A 19,812-nucleotide genomic window follows, 5' to 3' on the forward strand; every position below is an offset into this window, starting at 1 on the left:
TGCTTAAATATTTTAAAGAACAAAAAACAAAAAAAGCCAATCAATTTTGTGGCACGTTATGAACTCTTGTCTTCTTAACCGCTTCCGATAAACATCCATTTTAAATTAGCAGAAACACTTAAAAGGTAGTAACCCTTAAATTCAGGTTAGCCATTTGTCTTTTCACACCCACTAATTATTAATAATGTAGCTTCTTAATTAGTACTAGCATAAGCATTAGCATTAGCATGTGGGTTATGATTGAATTAACACACATGCTTTAGGCATGTGAATGCTTGTTTGTTTTTCAGCTTCAGAAAGTCAGTCAAACCAGCAATTTCACTCATTTTCTACCAATCTACTGACTCTAAATTACATTTAAAAAAAAAAAAAACTAAAAATTAAAAAATAAAATAAAATTTTGCAAACAGCAGAATGTTGATTGGTAAGAATTATTGTCATGTGTAGATACATTTGAAATGGTTCAAAAGCTTCCAATCCAATGTCTGCTGACAAAAGGAAGAAAGACAAAGACTATACCTCATATAATACAAATGTGACAGAGCAAGTGCAGTAGCAGATGAGCCCTGATTGCTCACAAGAGAGGGAGAGAGAGAGAGAGAGAGAGAGATTCCCATCTTCTGGCCATTCTGTCAATATGACCTAGCAAATGAAACCACAATCCACATTGCATATTTCTCTCTCTCTCTCTCTCTCTGTGTAGCAATTCCTTCTCAGTTCATTGATGTTTGTGCTGATGGAAACTAACACCACTGTCATTCCTGCAAGCCCACCAGTCCCTTCTGCAGAAAACGATACCCACAATCGTTTTCCTCTAGAATTCATTCATTATAGCTCTCAATCTTTTTCCTCTACTTTAATGCAAATGAATAGTAATTGTGGGTAGGGTTCACATGTCAGCAACACTACAATTTCAATTTTAACTTTAAATAATGGGGGTGTTTGAGAGTTTGGTTTTAGATTAAAATAGTTAATATAGATAAAATAAATTAAAATAATTAATAATATAAATATTATAATTTTTTTAATAAGATTAAAATATTTAAAAAAAACAAATATTAATTAAAATAACTTATTTTCAAAGGGGACCAATGCAAGTGAATCATATTTGTTGGCAGGGTTTGCAAAACAACAACACTATAAATTCAAAGTTATAAATTCAAAATTGATTTAAAAGAAAAAAAAAATTAGTAGTTCAAATATATTTTATTCATAAATTTCATACTTTAGCAATTTAATTTTTATGACACAAACACATTCAAAATAAATTACGGGTCAATAAGGATGAGTTCATAACATTTTTGTTTGCAAAATATCCCATAATTCGAAAATTGAAGCAACTTGATCGGTTTAATTCAATTTTTAAGTACATTAGTTTGGTTCTTAATTTTTTAATTATCAACTCGATAGTATTGAATTAGTTAAAATCTCATTTGGAAACATGTTATTTTAGTAATTTTTTAAATTTTTTTTAAATAAAAATATGTGCAGAAAAATAGAGAGAGTGATATGACAACTTATAGTGACTTTTTTACTAAAATTGAAAGTTGCCAAACGAGACCTTAATTTAAATCTTCTCTAATCAAATCAGCTCAAAAACCCAATATATATATATATATATATAATATGTAAAATTCTATTTATATTAACATATATTTTGGTCTATTAGAGTGGATTTGCTTGTATTTAATAATTTCCAACATTAATTTTTTATTAAATTTAATTTGTATGGGTTTTGTTTAAATTTGAGTTGGACTTTATTATTCACATTTGTTGATAATATTTTATTGTTTATTTGTGTTATTATGTTCAAAGGTTAAAAATTTATTTATTTTATTGTATTGATTGATTCACATGTTGTTTACACAAAGACCCCCTAATAAACTATTGAGAAGTATTTTCTAAATTATAAAAATGTACAAATTGATTCCTTAAATTACTAAAAAGTATTATTTTATCCCGTAAACTATAAAAACATACAAATAGACTCCTAAACTATTGACGTGTTTCACTTTAGCCTTTCTGTTATTGCATTGACATTTTTTTTGACGAATTTTTTTTAAACACTATGGCACCGTTTGGGAAGGTGGGTTGGAGGCTTTTTTGGCTATTTTAGCCACAAAAAACAAAATAGGCTATTTTAGCCATAACAAACAAAACATCACATCCAACCCATAATCATTACATTCTTCTCTCACAAAAAAACTCAAAAAAGCCAAAAAGCCAAAAAGCCCTTCCCAAACCAAGCTTTTAAGCCCAGGCTAAAATAGCCAAAAAAGCCAAAAAGCCAAAAAGCCAACCCACTTCCCAAACGGAGGCTATATAACACACACAACAACAGTTCTTCTCAAATTTTCTCATTATTCTGTTTTATTTTTTTTAAAAAAATATTCTTACTGTAAAAACATATTTGCAAATAAATATTTTAAATAATAATAATAGAAAGAATGCTTATATTTAAAAAATTTAAAAAACAATAATAATAAAATTATAAATATATAGTGTTGAAGGGCATTTTTGTCTAAAAAATATTTAAATATTTGGTTTAATTCACGCTGTAATAACATAAGGGATTAAAGTGAAACATATCAATAATTTAAGAAATCACAATGATACTTCTTAATAGTTTAGAGAGTGTATAAAAATAATTCTTGATTCACTTTTTTTTTTTTTTTTTTTTTTTTGTGTGTGATAGAAAAGTTATTCTAACCGGAACTCGCCCAAGTTATATATTGGGTTGGGTGGATTCATTTTAATGCTTGATTAGTTTGATATTGAATCTAAAATTTTAAAATCGATCTATGATTAGTTTCAAATTTAATTTCAATTCAAATCAAACCAACCAAACGCCTCTATTTGTTGGTAACGACAATCGAGGATTGCGTTGTAAAAACTTCAATGGACAATAGACAGTTATGTGTTCCACAAATATGGGTTTTTAGAAAATAGTTAAAAGTTAATTTTTTAATTTTTTTTGAAAAAATATGTAAATAATGGGAGAGATGATATGACCCAAAATGTATTAAAAATTGAAAGATAATTTTTAACCATCTTTTCAAAATACCCCTAAATGACGTGAACGCATCATTGAGAGAATAAATTTTAAGTTGGCAAATGTTAATTAATGGTCCTTAAGTATTGTTTGATATTAGAAAATATATAAAAAATGATTTGAAAATATGTAAAAATATTAAAAATGAGTATTTATTCATAAATCTTTTTTCACTTACTTATGTTCTACTTAGTCAAATTATTTTCTTATATTTCAATAACTCTTATGGATGACGTAATTATCAAAATACTCCTAATAATATGATTCACATTGACAATAAATGTGAATATTCACATTATCAAATATGAATGTTCATATCACCAAGTTGTTATGCGTTTGAAAAATATTTGTAAGAACAAAATTATCCATAAAATACCTTGCATATGAGAATTAGGATTTAATGAATTAAATGTCCAAATAATAGAATTTATTAGAGTACAAGAATATGTTACGGACCAATTATGATACAAGTACTTGAAAAAATATTTTAAAATAAATCTCCCTATTAAAAAGGGGAAAATTACTTGAAAATCTCACTTTAAAAATCTATATATCATGAATTTTTTTATTTTTTATTTTTGTTAATAGACTAATAGGTCATATTCATTTGGAAACATTTTCTATGAGATCTTATTTAATATATTATTGTGTCACGTCAAGACGTTTTAGCCCTTTTTGATTGTTGGGTTCATTTTTTTTTAATGTGATTTTTTTTTTTTTTTTTGAAATGTGACATAAGCGCGGTTTGGGAATAGGGTTTTTTGGTTTTTTTTTTCAATAAAAGATAAATTGGTTACAAAATCAAAAAAAAATAAAAATAAATCCAAACAAAATATCACATCAAATCCCATAATCATTTTATTTTTTCTCTCACAAACATCACATCCAACCACAAAAAAACCCAACTATCTTTCCAAATACAAATTTTTTTTCTCCAATAATATTCTACAACTAAAAAAACTACAAAAAAATCCACTTCCCAAACACCCACATAATGATTGATTTTCATAATGGGCATGTTACATTTGGGTGGATTGAATGTAGAATGTGATTTGCCCAAACTAGTAATGTGACTATAAAAATCCTTTAGTATATTTTTTTGAAATGTGACAGGTGAAATGCGATTTAATTTTCAAAAATAGGCATGTTAGAGCATCTTTACCCAATACTTCAAATTTGATGTTGCACTCTAACAATCATATTTTGACATCAAGCATCAATTTTACCTGATATGTCAAAATATTAAGTTGAGATTTGACATGAACTTAACATGTCAAATTTGGCATGCTCCATGTTGATGTCAAATGTTGAATCCACCCAATAAAATAATTTTATTTTTAAAAAATAATATAATAATATATTTGACATATCGGATAAAGAGTTTTATGCCAAATTGACATATGCCAATTTGTCACCTAAGCCTTCAAAAAAATTTCATACACCAAATTTTGAAAGTTTGGTTAGAGATGCTTTTAAAATTTTCAAACGTGGCTAATACAGAATAAATAAATAAGAAAAAAACTCTTAGTGTACTTTTCCAAACGTGGTTAATCCATGTTACATTTGAGTGAATTGAATGTGATTTGTCCAAACCAGTAATGTGACTACAAAAATCTTTTAATGTACTTTTTTGAAATGTGACATATAGAATGTGTTTGATTTCTAAAATAGGCATATTATATTTTCCAAATGTGGCTATTACAGAACAAATAAAAAAATACTTAGTGTATTTTTCAAATGTAATGTATACAAACAAATAAAAACGCTTAGTGTATTTTCCAAACATGACTAATACAGAACAAATAAAAAAATATTTAGTGTATTTTTTTCAAACATAATTAATACAAAACAACTAAAATTTCAAAAATACAATAACATGCCTTACATAGTAAATTACATGGCAAATATGTTAATTTCCATTTAAAGAGACTTCCTTATTCATTAAAATAAAGTTGGGACTGATTAATCCATAAGTTTATTTTTTATAAATTATAGGTCAATCATCCTGTGTATTAATTTAATAAAAATACATTAAAATTAATAAAAAAATATCTTATATTCTTTAATTTTTTTTAAAAATCTTTTACGTATGTCATATGGCTACTTGTTATCCTTTTAAGGGATTGTTTGGCATACATTATTTTATTTTATCTTTTTATCTTTTTTGGGTCACATCAATCAATATCTCCTTTCTACTTTTCTACACATCTTTCTATAAAAAATCAAAAAGTACACTTATTTAGAACATCCCAAACAATCCCTAAGGCCTCGTTTGGGAACCCTCATTTTTAGTCAAAAAGTTACTAAATTAACCAAAAAGCTAACAACTCATACAAAAAGTCAAAGATTCTCTTTTTTTTCTACTTTTTGCACATCTTTTCGTAAAAAGTCAAAAAGTCATCCCAAACATACTAGTTTTTTTTAGCTCATATTTTAGCCAAATAGCCAAAAAGTTACTGTTGGCTTATTTTTCTTATGAAGGAAAATATCATAAATACGAGCGTGCCAGCAAAGATTGAAAAATCCTTACAGATTAAATTCAAACCAATTATCAAGCGATTGCGTTGACGGCTCTTTTGCCTCAACAAAGAGGACTTCAAAATTGCCAAAGTGTAGAGAAAAGAAAAATTAAAAGAAGAATGAGGGACGAAGAAGGACGATTAAGTGAACAATTAAAGCAATAATTACTTACCTTTACTCCTATGCTTCGAAAAGAAAGTGCATAAAATGCATCGAAATGGAAATGCTGAAAATAAATGCTTCGAAATATAAATTTATGTTAAACTACTCTTAAGATAAGGAAAATGACAAAAAATATTGAAATCAAGTGTCATTGATTTGAGTTCTGGCTCCTTTTACAATGTAGCCATTAATGGCTATTTATAGAGAAAAAATACGGCAATAGTTACTTAGTAACTACCCATTTCTTCCATCTTTATTCTTGTCTTGTCATGTGTCCTTCCACTCATCCACTTTGTCCTTCATATTTTCCATCATCTCTATAATTTTTTTTAACTTCCAAATGAATAAGAGGATGCCACGTGTCCTGTAAAAAATTACAGATTTATGGTGCCAACAGTTACTAAACTAGGCCTCGTTTGAGAACACGCTAATTTAGTAACTTTTTGGCTATTTGGCTAAAATATGAGCTAAAAAAAACTAGTATGTTTGGGATGATTTTTTGGCTTTTTATGAAAAGATGTGCAAAAAGTAAAGAGAAAAGAGAATCTTTGACTTTTTAGTATGAGTTATTGACTTTTTGATTAATTTAATATTTTTTTGACTTTTTAATTAAAATAAAAGGTTTCCAAACGAGACCTTAACCTGTTCCTACACGAAGCCTAAGTTTCATATCTCAAATAGTCTTTTTATTTGGTCCGATAAAATTAAAACTAACTTGAAATCGATTACCTCGGAATTAGGGCTTGTACAGCAATAATGTCCCAGAGAGCTTCCTTTTTTTTCAATAATAAAAATTAAAAAAAAAAAAACCTGTGACAGGCTCCACATGAGCAGATTATAATTGCCATATCTTTGGCAACCAAACATTTAAACGGTGTTCAAATTATAAATTTGTGTCAGGATTTAAAAATAATAAAATGATTAGTTTTTCAAACTCTTATCAAAATCTATGATACAAATATAATCTAAAATTAAAAAGTCATTATAAATAATCAAATCATTTTCTTTCTTTTTTTTATACGCCTTTTTATGAAAAGTGAGGATGTCCTAAGTGTACTTTTTGACTTTTTAGACTAAAAAGTTGAGGAAAAAAATATAGTTGTTTGGGTTAACTTTTTGACTTTTTATGAAAAAATGTGTATTAAAAAATTGTATAAATTAGTGTGTAGGAAAAAATTAGGATTGAGAGTTGTGCAACTGTAATTTTTGACTTTTGGTGAATAGTGATAATTTTTTCACTTTTTAAGTAACTTTTTGACTTTTTTACTTTTTTTCAACTTGCCAAACTTGGCCTGAATAAGCCAATTTTTAAGCAAATCCTTGCCTAGCCTCATATCTTTCTCTTTATGGAAGCTGAGCATCTCCAACGGTAATAGGTATTTTACCTATCTAAACATTACTATAAAGTATATATTTTATTCTACCTATCAACTATTTCATGTTTTTACTCCAACCATGCTCTTTATTTTATCTATTCATCTAAATACTATTAATTTTATAAAATGTCACATCAGCAATAAAGATGAAGGAAAATGATTCTAATAATTAAATATATTTTGCCTAGCCTTGAAGGCTAGCTACATGTAACTAATGAATGTGAGTTGAGTTAAAATGCCTAATCATATGTCTAGTGCATTGGAGTTGAAAAAAATGAATTATACTAGACATTTTGACTAACAGGTATTATATATCTAATGAGTTGGAGATGCTCTCACCTCATATCTCTCTCTTGTTATGGAGCCATTGCTAAATTATTTTTTGATGAAATTAAATGAATGCACGATTAGATTTATGATATGATTATGTATAGGATTATAGAAATGAGTTACATCAAGGGATAATAAGTGAAATAAATGATTGGACAAAAAGTGTGAAATATTATATTTGATTAGAATGAAATAAAATGATATAATTATTTTTAATTAACCATTGGAGGAAGAAAAATAATAATTCCGAGAGAGACTCATTCTTCTAATATCACACTACCTATGGTAGTACTTGATCTCTCATTTTTTTTTTCTCTTCTATTTAATCCTTCATATCAATACTAAAATTATTTGGAGCTTAGTATAATGCAAAACAAGCATGGGATTGGACTATCGCGTGGGACTCATATTTTCTCCATACCTCAAATTTCTTCATTCTTTTCCCACAATCAAACACCAAACTAACAATTCAATAGATCCGATAAGTTTCCTCTACTTATAATCCTACTAATAGTGAGGTAACCAAACATGTCTTATAGGAATTTTTTTAAAATTTTTTTTTTGGGGGGTGGGTGGGGGGAGATTGTAAAATGTTAATTTATTAATAAAATTATATTACAACTAAAAAAGTCATCGCTATTTTACTAGCTCAAATCTTCCTTAGAGTGTGATAACTATAAGATTACTTGACCAAAACCAAATTCTGCCCTATAAGAATTTTTTGGGTAATTAACCTTATAAGAATTGTTGGAGTTCAGGTTTTCAATTTATCTGTGAGAGATGATATAGAGTTCTAAATCTAGAGCTCTAATTTAATCTCTAGTGATGTGGCAAAGTAAAAAATAAAAAAAATAAAAAAATTAAGGCACAAACATCACATCATAGGTGAAGGCCAACTCATTAGAGCTCCTCTAAAACGCTATATTTAGAGCTACCAATCTTTTTCCTTTATCTGTCCCAATCCTCTGAACTGCCATTTTCCTATAGCTATGTGTTCTTCAATGAAAAGTAGATCTTTCTCTCGTCTCCTCTTACTAGTCAAAACGTCTAGTAGATTTCTCAATGGGTTAGAGCATCCTTAGCAGATGCCTCAAAATAGCCTTTTGCTATTATAAGGGGTTGATTCTTCAAAAATCCAACCTCATCAGATCCCTTATATAATCCCTTAAATTTAGGATTCCTACAGTGACTCTCTATTTGTAGGGAGTCACTGTAACTATCTCATATCTGATAAATTCTTATTTTATTTCATTGAAGGCGCGAACACAACAGCCCAGACAAAGGGCCGAATGTCTAAGGGGTTGACCGGCTAGTCATTCCGACCTCACCTCTGTTTGAGAGAGAGCCCCATAGTTAGGACTGGACATGAACAACCAAGGCAGAAGCAACAAGTCTCCCTGTGAGAAGTAAATGGAGATAGTAGTTAACATTGTCAAGCTATCATCCTTCTCCATTGCCAAGATGAGTCTTGGAACAGTTGGTTCTCCACCAGCTACCAAAAATATTGCATCTTTCTCAGGCTCTGTTGCCAATACTCCACCGCTAATGCAAAGAGCAGCTCAAAGCCCGTCTCTTTTCTGATTGAGCCAAGTGATAATGGATCTTCTTACCATGTGATTCATAAAGAGACGAGTGTTGATAGGAAGGCTACATATAACATCAGAAAGGTACATACGAAGAACCGAAATTATTCCAGTAAACCATCGACACTTTCTCCTTCAGAAAACATATTCTGAACCATCGACACTTTATTTCCGATGTACCCAAAAAAAAAAAAAAAAAAAAAAAAACCATCGACACTTTCTCCTTCATTATTTTATTATTAAAAAAATATTCAAATTTAAAATCAATTGAAAAGATTATTTTAATAGAATAGAGAAAGAATAAGAAGTTTGATGGGAAAAAGAAATGAAAAAGTGATTCCTAAAATAGGAAATAAATTTTTTAATAATATTTTAAGATAAAATTTAAGTAAACTGCTGAGGATGCTCTTACATGAGCGGTGTCTTGATCAGTGGCGGAGCCAGAAAATTAAATTAAGATGGGCATTTATTAATTACAATATCAAAAATTTTTACAAAAATATTTCACGCAAGTTTTTACAATTGATTTCGAGAAACATAAAAGCATAATGTTATTTATAACTAGTGTATCATGGACAATATAAAAAAATATGGATACAAGTCTTAAAATAAATTATATAATGATAAATTATTTTTTTATACAAAATTTGATTAAATATTCAATATAATGGTAATATCACGTCATCAGTAGTATGCGATATCACCAACTAATAGTAAATAAACACACAGAGAGTAAATCTCACATGTCAAATGTAACTAACAATCCAATAAATTTCATATCTTTATAGTGAGATTATTTATACTTGCATGTCAATAATAATGACATCACCATTACATTTAAAATTTTCATAGATAATATGGTTTATAGTAGTCTCTTCATTTTCAATCAAAATAACCATTATTATTTTCATAATTTTTAAAATGTCATTGACATTTCATTCTAATAATATTTTTGTAATTCTTGTTATTTAAAATATTTTCTTTATATTTGTAAAAAAAAAATTACAAAATCCAGAGGGGACACGTAACCCCCTGGTCCTTACGTGGCTCCATCACTGGTCTTGATCATTATCTACTTAAGCTAGGGTTGCAGCGATATGAGTTGTTTGCGTGAAACCTCAATTTTTTAGGTGTTTATATTTTAGTGAGTGGTATTAGTAATTTATTATAATAATTTAGTGATTGAGAATTTTAGATGAAAATTTAATTTAAACTATTTATTTATATTTATTTTATCTCTTTTATATCTATCTAATTATTATTCATTCTTTTTTTAAAAATCAATTTGATCCGTTATCTCCTCACTTCTCACCACCTTTCAGTGAAAAAGAAATAATAATAATAATAATAATTAAAAAAACGTGGTTGCCCAACCTTCCTTTCCTTTTCTTGTCATTATCTTAATCCTTATTTCTTTCTTCATTTTTCTATATAAGTGAGGCTAGTGAGGCTCACTTTTCCATGTCATCTTCTTCCTCTGCCGTTTCTTCATCCTCGCTGCATTCCTCTCTCTCCCTCTCATAGATTGTGTAGTATAGAAATTTCAAATTTAATTTGAGAGCATTTAGAGTGAGAGTTAGCAATTTTATTTAAGAGAATAGAGTTATTTTTGGAGAATCATGGAGCAATTTCAAATTATCAAAGTTATGGTGATGGAGAAAGTATTTTGAGGTAATTCGGGTGATATACAATATGCTTCTTTTAAATCTTATTATAAAGAATTCTATTTTAATTATTCTCAAATTGTAATCCTCTTGATTATTGTGATTATTGATAAATTCAGTGAAATTATTTATTGTTGATTTGTTGATTATTTTGGTCATTTGGAAAATTTTGTGAAGATATTTTGTATTAAAAATGGTGATTTGTCTGACTGAATAACGTGAAAATGCTCCGTATATAGATCAAGTGGACCTTGTTAATTAGTTTACACCAATATGCCCGGATAAGCGTGGTGCTTGGGTGAGGTGGGTGAATGAGTGAATCTGGGTGAGGTGGGTGAATGAGTGAATCTATCCACTGGCCATGTACTGAGTAGGATTGGATATTTGGTTCTAGATAAATTTTCATTTGTTGAGTTGATCTGTTCGTGCAATTTGGTAAATTGTTTGTTATAATGAATCGTTGTGCAATGTTATAAATTATTGGATCCATGTCGATTTATTCTCTATCTGAACTTTATTATTCCTGTATAGTATATTTTTCGAATTAATTTATTTTTCCGGTGTGGAGCAATTTAATAGCAATTGGAGTTGAAGTACCAAAGAGATTATTTGAGTTAGATTTTGGGACCCACCACTATTATTATATTTGGAGATTGTCTAAATTATATTTTGGAGATATTAGTGTAATTATTTTTTAGGGACACAATTGTATATTTTTTAGGTTGATTTAATATATTAACGGCCCGAAAAGTGCGGCGTTACAGTTTGTGAGTTTAGCTTCGCTCGATTTGTTAAGAATTTGACTTAGCTCAATTTGTTAAGTAAATTAATGAGTTTGAACTTAATTTTTAAGCTCGTTTAGTAGACAAATTGAACTTGAATCTGAATAAACTTGATTCATCAAACTCGACTTGTTATCTTTATTTAAATTATTGAATAATATATTATTTATATATTAAATAATACAAAAATATGTATAAATAATAGTACAAATATATTATTTATATGTTAAATAATATAAATAATATTTTTATTTAAATCATATATATATTTAAATAATTTTAAAAATAGTAAAAAAGATTCATTATCAAGTTTCGAGCTGAACTCGAGCTCGATTAGTTAACAAGTCAAGCTTGAGCTGAATAATTGAGATTGAGAAACAAATAAGCCGAGTTCAAATTCTAAAGTTAAACTCAATTTGATTTGTATGCAACTCTAACTGCAACCATGGCAGATTGTTGAAATCGTCACTTTCACCATTCACACTTTCACCATTCACTGAGAGTTCGTGGTCATATGCTTTCAGTTAAATATCCTTTAAACCCTAAAATAGAATAATAGTCTGAGGTGTTTGATAATTGAATTTTTTTAGTTTTTTTTTTTAATTATTATTATTATTATTTTTTTTTTTTTTATAAAGATAGGGAGAATGATTAGATATATTGGAGTGACTTTTTAACTTTTCTAACAAACATCAATGTTCTCAAACATGTCTTTAGTGTCCCAAATAGTCTATATATTAGTCTACACAATCCCCAATTATACATGAGTTTGACACTCACACCATAGTGGTCACATACATATGTGAGACATTAGGTAGAATATTTGAAATCTCTATCATTATTGCTAAAAATGAAAAATGGCTGAGATCCTTCAAAAAAATTAGAACAATTTGATCAATAATGATGTGATAGGAATAGTGTGAACTTTTAATTTAATACATACCCATGTAGAACCCAACTTTCTTATTATATCATTATGAGTGAATTCGAGAGTTTAAATTGTGGATATCTAACATTTTTGACAAAAAATAATGTTATGCATGTGCTTCAATGAAAAATTATAAGTCTCAAAATATTGTTGTATCAATGAATACTCTCTACCAATAAAAAATTACAACACACAATCATTCATTCTTTTATCTCATAACTATCTAATAAAATTGAGTTGTCATTTGGTAAAAAAAAATTTAGTTGGATTTTTTGAATTGGAACTTTTATAACTTGGGACTAAAAGTTCATTTGGATTAGCTTTTTTTGACTTTTGTGAAGAAGAAGTGAAATGATTATGGTTTAAATGTAATATTTTATCTTATTGACTTATTTAATCTATTTTATCTTTTGTGTTCTTTTAACCCGACTAGATAGCCAAACAAAGCTTGTGTCAATAGTTACCACTCAAAATTTTCCACTACATATGATTTAGAATTCCACATAAACAATAATATTAGATGCATCATTGCTATTCAAATTTAAAAAATTAGACCCACTTTTCAAATTCAGTTGATGTGACAATTAATTAAGACATTTAAGGTAACACTCTCTTTCATATTTTTTCTAATCATTAACCAATCATATCATTTACATATCACTGAGTTTAGAAAATAGATTTAGAAAGTGGACTTGTATATTATTTTGGTTATTAGATACTATTCTGATAACACTAATTTGTCATTTGGGATTGTTTTAGTGATTTTTTTATTAACTTTTTTTTTTTTTTGGGTCTTTGGTAAACTTATTTTTAAAAAATAATTTAGGAAAATTACAATAAATAAATAAACCCCTAAGATTTGAGTCTTGTAACAAAAAAAGATGATGAATTTTTAATTTTACTAATTTAAACCTTAATTTTTTTAATATTTATTTTCAATTTAAATCATTAATCTATTTCGTTAAGTAAAAATGACAAAAATATATATGATATTTTGGTCACTAAACTCAATAAAAAATATATTTTAGACATTTTTTGTACACCTACGTTGAGTATAATAACAAAAATATTTTTTTTTTTGGGTCAGTTCACTTAACAAAAATAAGTAAATGGTTTATATTAAAAATAAATTAAAAGATTATAATTTAAATTGACAAAATTAAAACTCAACGTTTATTTTGTTATAAGGCTAAAACTCTGATTTTTTTTTTTTTGGGATAATTTATCCTAATTTTTTTTCTTCAAAAACTCGAGATGAATCACTGAAGTAAATATACATATAAATTTGTAAAAATATCCAGTAAAGACAAAGAAAAAAAAATTAAAAAAAGAAGTTTTTTTTTGGAAAATTTATTAGAAAGTCCTATTTTGGGAACTTTTGTACCATTCGGTCCCACGTTTGGAATGTTTGATTGGCAAGTCCTTACTAGGTGTAATTTGTGACCAGGAAGTTCCTTTTCAAATATAGATGGGTATTGATTAGACAGATATACCCTCACTAGTTAATTGGGAAGGTTGTTTTATTTTTGGAATATGTGATCACACGATTGGAGAGAGGGAGTGATATTCTATTGACAAAGGGATTGACAACGTGGCGGGTATAATGTGACACACCAAAAAAATTTAAAAATTTTTAGTGTTTTTTTTTCAAATGTGACAACGTGACGGGTATGATGCGACACTAAAAAAAAAATTAAAAACTTATTAGTGTACTTTTTCTAAATATGACAACGTAGCCTAAATGTGACAACGTGACGGGTATGATGTGATACTCTAAAAACACTAATAACTCATTAGTATACTTGTGGGTGTTGATTTTCAACCACACAACCAAAAGGGGGAACTCAGCTAGAGAGCACCGGCAGAATATATTAAGCCCGAACAACCTGTCACAGAAAGATAAGAATCCCGCGGTGGTTCATCCACCCGGGGGCACTCCGACAATCAAGTCAGTTAAAATATCTCTCAAAGATAGCCAATAGTGCTTAACTCACTAGACAGAGTATAAAAGACATAGCTTAGACCCATGAGGGTGCCTTACTTTTATAATGATTAGTGCCCAATTTCTCCTAGAAGTCTTACTTCATGGGACTCTATCCTTTACAAGGATAACATCTATCACAACTCACACTATTCAAATTAAGATGAACTCTTTCAAGAGTCCCATCTCTATCCAAATAAGTAGTTTGATGTCATCTAGGACTCTAGTCCTCTATCCAAATATCTTGGATTCCGGTATTCTCGCAGAATACCTCGACAGTGCCCTAAACATCTCGACAAACATGATCTGCCCACGTGGTACCTCGGCTGACACCTCCGCGTCACCTTAGCCACGTGGCGTTATCTCAAAATACTTCCCCACAACCGCCCCCTAGGTTCTATTACCTCGGCAACCTGAGGTGATGGAACCTATATCGTTTCATCTTCCAACATGCTAGAGATACTCTTCCGACCGAGATCATGACTCGCCGGTGTATCGAAACAAGGACTCAAATGTCCACTCGTCAAGATCCAAGAATCAAGAACCATCATGTTCTATTTTATCCATGTCCAACATCTCGACAGAAACCGTATTACTAGCAGAGATCATGACTTACTAGGTTAAGAACATCAAGATCCTAGTATCGACTCATCAGGAGCCAAGAACAGACAAGTTCTATTCCATCCAAATTCAATATCTCAACCAAGATCAACATCTCAACTGAAATCATCATCTCAACCAATATCTCAACTGAGATCATCATGTCAACCAAGATCACCATCTCAATCGAGATCGCATTTCCTCAATCAAGATCATCATCAGATTGGAGTGTACCCATCATGTCCCCATTGTGTCGCATCAGTTCTGCCCCCGCCATCTGACGTCAGCACGGGCACGTCGCCCAAGGAATCGAAATTATAACTTTTTGTCATCTTTTTTCAATTTCAACAAAACCTTTTTACTTTCTCATTTCATCTCTATCTGTGTCCCCAGACTCTCTTTTTTCTTGGCCTCTGCAAACCATCATCACTGTTCTTGAAGCATTCATTACTATGAAGACTCCCTTTGTGCCCAAGGTTCAAACTCTACCAGCTGAACCAGACTAACAACCAAGCAATTCATCAGATGCTCCACACATCAACCCGCCATCTCAATGGCAGTGAAAACACCGACATAACAATAATCTTGCAGCTAGAACCAGGAACAGGAAACACCAAGGTCTAAAGATCTCAGCCTTAGACCTTTGATAATTTTCTAACCGCCTTATCTATGAGTAACCATCGCCATAATCAATGACAACATGTCTCGCCGAACTCTTGTCATAGAAAACCTTCTTGTTGACATCCCTGATGTCATAACTGTGCAATCCACTCCATCGCCTTATAGTCAATCCAACATGGTTGTACCTCTAGCAACTCAATATCTCGAAAGAGAAACACATGAAGCAAGTGGACCAAGTTACTGTTTCCAAAGCCGAGGCCATTGCTAAGGCTGAAAAAACAAGTCAACATGGTCTGCAACAAAGGCTACTATCTCGGCTGGATGACAGCCCTAAAAAAGATGTTTGTCCCCAAGGACTCACCCCTCCGCGATATGGGTCAGCTCAATGTCCTTTTCCCAATCAATCTGAGGATGAGGCCGAGGAAGTAAAAGCCGACGAGGAGGAGGCCGGAGACAAAGAAGAGGCCGAGGCTGAGGTTGCTGAGAAAGAATCTGAAGCTGCTATTGGGGCCAAGTTCTCAACTCTGAATAAGCAAGTCTTATGTTTGATTGAGGAGGATGAGGTCTCCAAGAGCACCTCACCAAAGAAAGCCGACACTTCTGAAACCGAGATCACTGCCGCTACAAAAAGCCTAGACTAGACTCTTCTGGAAATCGACGCCGAAATCGCGGTCGAGAAAGCTGCCGAGGAGATTTCCTAGTCGTCTTCTGGGGCGGAGAAACATCCTGTTGCTGAAGCTGAGTAGTTTTTGCTTTTTGTCTCTTTTCTTAGTACTTAGTAATTTTCTGAACAAATGTTTTTTGTTTCCATATTTGGCCTACATGCCACTTTTGTAATCAGAACAAGTAATCTTTTTGTCAGGCCGAAGTGCCTTTTCTCCTTTTAATGCAAGTACAGTTTCCTCTTGCTTTTGCTAAGTGTTTGAATGCTTGTCTATCTTGTATGTTTCCATACTTTAGTAGATGCTTTACATGCTTTCAAAGTACACCTTAACTGTACAATCTCTTCGGGGCACAATGCCTCGGATATGTCCACTGACTTGTTTGTCTAGACATTGGTTCAACACTTGAAAACATTTTGAACGAAAGTTTTCACAAGTGTTTATCTAAAATATGCCACTTCACTTTCAGTTACCAAAGCTTAACAACACGGTCATCTTGGCAAGCACGTAGATACTTCTTTCGCTCATAACCTTGGTTCTAACTTCAACTTGTAATTTTTCTCAAAATTTCAACAAGTGTTAAACCAACATTCTTTCGACATAACCTCGGCTTAACTTCAACTTGTAAGTTTTCTCAAAATTTCAACAAGTGTTAATTCAACCTTCTTTCGACATAACCTCGGCTTAACTTCAACTTGTAAATTTTCTCAAAATTTCAACAAGTGTTAATCCAGCCTTCTTTCAACATAACCTCGGCTTAACTTCAACTTGTAAATTTTCTCAAAATTTCAACAAGTGTTAAACCAGCATTCTTTCAACATAACCTCGGCTTAACTTCAACTTGTAAATTTTTTCAAGATTTCAACAAGTGTTAAACCAGCCTTCTTTCAACATAATCTCGATTTAACTTCAACTTGTAAATTTTCTCAAAATTTCAACAAGTGTTAAGCCAACTTTAGCTTGTAAATTCCAACTCCCAAGCATTATTCTCCAGCTCTCTGCCCGGTAATGTGGGCTTACGTTTCACTTATGTCCACATTAAGCATGTACATATGATCTTATTGCCGAAGTTGGGTTCAAGCCGAGGTTGTTAACCTTGGTTTCTCTGTTATTCTTGCTGAAGTGCACTTAGTTCCAATCTGAGTTTGATTCTGCCGACATGGCAACTCGACGTTAATCAAACTTAGTTCAACTCTATTATATGCAAGTATGGTTCTACTCTACCATATAATGAGTCTAAGTTATTTGCTATGTCTCAATCAGAAACATCGCCAACTTAGTTCAACTCTATTATATGCAAGTATGGTTCTACTTTTCCATATAATAAGTCTAAGTCATTCGTCATGTTTCAATTGGAAACATCGCAAACTTAGTTCAACTCTATTATATGCAAGTATGGTTCTACTCTGCCATATAATAAGTTTAAGTTATTCGTCATGTTCACCATGGGAACATCGCCATAAGACACTTCGGTCTTGTTGCACATTCATGGATTCCATCAATATTTTCACGCTTTTTTACATAGGCTTCAACATTCTTTTGCATGTAGGGTCACCAGAATCTCTATGATATAGCTCTGTGGGCAAGGGATCTGCCCCTACATGGATCTCTTGTAAAAAAGTCTTCAACCTGGGAAGGATGTACATATCGTAATAGAGGTCTAGTAAAAAGTCCCCTTGTACAGATGGCCTTCTGCCAGCATGCAAAACCTGGCCGACTTCAGCCTGATCTTGTGTGCTTCTTTTTTGTCTTTTGGGTTCTGGGATCTGCTCATTTAGGCTAAGCTCTTGTCTTCTCGGACTTAATCATCTAGGCTGAGATCTTGTCTTCTGAATCTGGGATTCGGGATCTAGAATCCGGGATCTGCTCACTTAGGCTGAGCCCTTGTCTTCTCGGACATAATCATCTAGGCCGAGATCTTGTCTTCTAAATCTGGGATTCGGGATCTGCTTACTTAGGCTGAGCTCTTGTCTTCTCGGACCTAATCATCTAGGCCGAGATCTTGTCTTCTGGGATCGCGATCCTGGATCTGGAATCTGGGATCTGCTCACTTAGGTTGAGCTCTTGTCTTCTCGGACCTAATCATCTAGGCCGAGATCTTGTCTTCTGGGATCGCGATCCGGGATCTGGGATCTGCTCACTTAGGTTGAGCTCTTGTCTTCTCGGACCTAATCATCTAGGCTGAGATCTTGTCTTCTGGGATCGCGATCCGGGATCTGGAATCTGGGATCTTCTCACTTAGGCTGAGCTCGTCTTCTCAGACCTAATCATCTAGGCCGAGATCTTATCTTCTAGGATCTGGGATCCGGGATCTGCTCACTTAGGCTGAGCTCTTGTCTTCTTGGACCTTAATCATCTAGACCGAGAGCTGGTCTTCTGGGAACTAGTTTTGGTTGCTGGTGTCGGCATGTCTTGTAATAGGGATGTCGGCTGTATCACGTTGTTCTACATCACGAGGTTGACCATTGTTTGTAGATCTGTCAACTTATTTGCCATGCCTTTCAGTTTTTTCCTCTTTTCTCCGGCATTTGTCACTCCATACCTGAGGGTTGCTTTTACGGTAGTACTTATCTAGGCTTGCTTTCTTCGGTGCGTCTCCCTTTTGGCCGACGTCATTCTCCCCGGGATTTTGATCCCCTGTTCTTTCATTACGGTTTTTTTTTCTTCTACGTTTAGATTGGCAAGTTTACTACTCCCACTAGGGATGTTGTCTCCAATCTTTTCTCCCTACTCATTGTTGGCCATCTATTCTCCTTAAGTTCCCACAGACGGCGCCAAATTGTGGGTGTTGATTTCCGACCACACAACCAAAAAGGGGAACTCAGCTGGAGAGCACTGGCAGAATAGATTAAGCCCGAACAACCTATCACAGAAAGATAAGAATCCTGCGGTGGTTCATCTACCCGGGGGCACTCCGACGATCAAGTCAGTTAAAATATCTCTCAAAGATAGCCAATAGTACTTAACTCACTAGACAGAGCATAAAAGACATAACTTAGACCCATGAGGGTGCCTTACTTTTATAATGATTAGTGCCCAACTTCCCCTAGAAGTCTTACTTCATGGGACTCTATCATTTAAAAGGATAACATCTATCACAACTCACACTATTTAGATTAAGATGAACTCTCTCAAGAGTCCCATCTCTATCCAAATAAGTAGTTTGATGTCATCTAGGACTCTAGTCCTCTATCTAAATATCTTGGATTCCGGTATTCTCGCAGAATATCTCGGCAGTGCCCTAAACATCTCGGCAAACATGATCTGCCCACGTGGCACCTCGGCTGACACCTCAGCTTCACCTTAGCCATGTGGCGTTATCTCAAAATACTTCCCCACAATACTTTTTCCAAATGTGATAATGTGACGGATATGATGTGACACTCCAAAAAAAATTAAAAACTCATTAGTGTACTTTTTTCAAATGTGACAAAGTGACGGGTATGGTGTGATACTCTAAAAAAATTAAAAACTCATTAGTATACTTTTTTCAAATGTGACAACGTGACGTGTATGATATGACACTCTAAAAATATTAAAAACTTATTAGT

The 19,812-nt window shown here is 31.8% G+C and overlaps 1 protein-coding gene across 2 annotated transcripts in view; it reads left to right on the top strand.

The window, feature by feature from the left end:
- Positions 1-10,367: 10,367 nt before the first annotated feature.
- The window catches only part of LOC114319469 (disease resistance protein RPM1), a 28,572-nt gene continuing 19,127 nt past the window's right edge, over positions 10,368-19,812 (top strand). The window contains exon 1 of one of the 2 annotated variants that reach the window (XM_082915046.1): positions 10,368-10,694. The gene's annotated coding sequence lies outside the window, so the exon portion shown is untranslated. The remainder of the gene's footprint in view (positions 10,695-19,812) is intronic. The other variant, XM_082915047.1, reaches the window with a different exon arrangement.

This window comes from Camellia sinensis, chromosome 2 (genome assembly GCF_055761805.1).
Source record: "Camellia sinensis isolate YWXY chromosome 2, ASM5576180v1, whole genome shotgun sequence".
NCBI lineage: Eukaryota > Viridiplantae > Streptophyta > Magnoliopsida > Ericales > Theaceae > Camellia > Camellia sinensis.